Source organism: Pundamilia nyererei, unplaced genomic scaffold (assembly GCF_000239375.1).
Source record: "Pundamilia nyererei isolate P.nyererei 1_Seehausen unplaced genomic scaffold, PunNye1.0 scaffold02357, whole genome shotgun sequence".
Lineage (NCBI taxonomy): Eukaryota > Metazoa > Chordata > Actinopteri > Cichliformes > Cichlidae > Pundamilia > Pundamilia nyererei.
The window spans coordinates 1-2,092 of record NW_005189758.1 but is presented as its reverse complement, the minus strand read 5'-3'; the positions used below and the strand labels follow the sequence as shown (position 1 = coordinate 2,092).

Genomic DNA, 2,092 nt, shown 5'->3' with positions numbered 1-2,092 from the left:
ACAAGTTTAAAAGAATAAAAAGTCACTGATGGATATAAAGGACATTTTATCTGTTCAGTCTCTTCATATGTCTCATGTTCACATGTTCCATATCTTAACTGTGTGTAGCAACAACAGATAACACACATGTGTGGGCCTCATCTGAGCTCTGACATTTATGGCTCAGTCACAGCACTGCTGAATGTTCTGTGACACCATTCAACAACAAATACCTGCTACAGAGCTGCAAGTCCTTCTAGAGCGGATGGCACAACAGAAGAGCTGCCTCGTCAGGCCAGGACTCTGCAGTCTATTTACACCTGCAGCCCAGTGGAAACTCTTTCAATGATGAGGATGTGCACATCCTGGACAGGGAGGAATGCTGGTTTGAGCGCTGAGTCAAGGAGGCCATCTCTGAATCGAGGAGGGGGTCTAAGGGTACATCTGTCACCATCTTACAATGCTGTGACTGCAGCCATTCCCCAACTCTCTGTGACTGGTACTCATGACCATTGATCAGTGGTTGTTGATCAATGGTCATGACAATTTGCATAAAATACGATCAACGAATTGACCTCAAAGCCTACAGCCTATTGTTCATTTAGTGGCGCTAGTTTCAGTCATTATGTTTATAATGCTGGAGAAACCTGCAGTCAGCTGAGACTGAAGAAGTCACTTGAGTGAGTGACGTCCAGATGAACAGAATCCACTTTTGGGATCTACTCGATGTGGTTACTTGAATTATTTTTCAAGGTCAACTTAGTTCTTGGTGCTAACAGCGAATTTCAAGTCAAATGCTTTGCCAACCTAGGTACTCATGTTCTCAAAGGCAAGTGTATTGTTGCAAAGGTTGAAGATGATCCATAAAAACAGGTAATATATTGTTTTTACTGATTTCCACAGTTGGTGTGACCTTGACATGATTTTGTTCTTGGTATCTTCCATCACACAGAACATGAACATGACTGTGTGCCAGACTGCTGACAGACAAACTGAACCGATTACTTACTTCCTGTCTTAAACGCGAAAAAAGGAAACACACAAACCTTCCTCTCTGGTTTCTTTGACTGGAGGTTGTTGATGATTGGATGATTTCACAACACTGCATGTGATGCTACTGGTGATGTCATCTTCTCCATCTGCTGAAACGAGTTAAAGTAAACACTTTTATGATTTAAGAATCTAAATGGACCAAATTATGATGACAGAATGGAAACAAAATACCACAATGAATAAGAATGAATATGTACAAACCTTCAAGTTTCCTGTGAACACATCGTCTCACCAGCAGAACCAGTAACACCAGTGGAACCACAACATACACTGACCCAATGGGCAACAGCACAGAGAGAACAGGAGGAAGAGTGATGGATGTAGGTGGAGGTGTGGTGGTGTCTTCCCCTAAAATAAAGCAAACACAGTCATTAAGTTGTCGTCACATTGTGATGTTGAAACCTGCAGAAACACAGACAGGTGAGTGTGTTAGTGAGGGGAGGGGCTGTGTGTCTGTGAAGGTGTGTCTCAGCTGGAGGAGCCAAAGATGACATGATGGTGTCCACATTGTTGCAAATGAAAATCTGATCATATATTAATTTTAATATTGATTTATTTTCAGAACCAGAGTCTGTTTATATTTTCAGTGACTAACAAAGAAGCCACATGCTGATTAAACATATGTTGAAGAACTAAAAAATATTATAGACATATTAACTTTCAAATAAAATCAACAGTTTTTGCTCATGTGTGTCAGCTTCACACACACTTGAAAATAAGAAAGCGATTATTTAATAAATATCAAGATGTAACTCAGGCATTGTTTGGTTTCTAAAGTACAGCAGCACACGTTACACCTAGTGATGTTATCCTCTGTGTGTTCAGCTGATCCATTGAGATTGTTATAAATGTGTGAGTTTAAGCCTGAGTGTAAATGTGATGAGATGAAGTGTGAGGTTGTGAGAAAGTGTCTGACTGCATTCATAGATGTGTCCTTTCAGCTGCTCGCTCTGATCCAACCTTTGGTCTCTAAGAAGAGGCTTCAGGGAGACGTTTGCTACGTTGGACTGTAGGACCATCAGAAATGTGTGCAGTAACAAAACAGGCAGCACTGAAAGCA

General features: G+C 40.9%; 1 long non-coding RNA gene across 1 annotated transcript in view; it reads right to left on the bottom strand.

Moving 5' to 3' along the window:
* LOC102198792 (uncharacterized) overlaps positions 1–1,372 on the bottom strand; it is a 1,860-nt gene extending 488 nt beyond the window's left edge. Inside the window, exons 1-2 of the long non-coding RNA XR_312585.1 lie at positions 1,234–1,372; positions 1,026–1,118 (exon numbers count right to left, since the gene is read on the bottom strand). This is a non-coding gene — a long non-coding RNA (uncharacterized LOC102198792). The remainder of the gene's footprint in view (positions 1–1,025; positions 1,119–1,233) is intronic.
* Between the last annotated feature and the right edge of the window lie 720 nt (positions 1,373–2,092).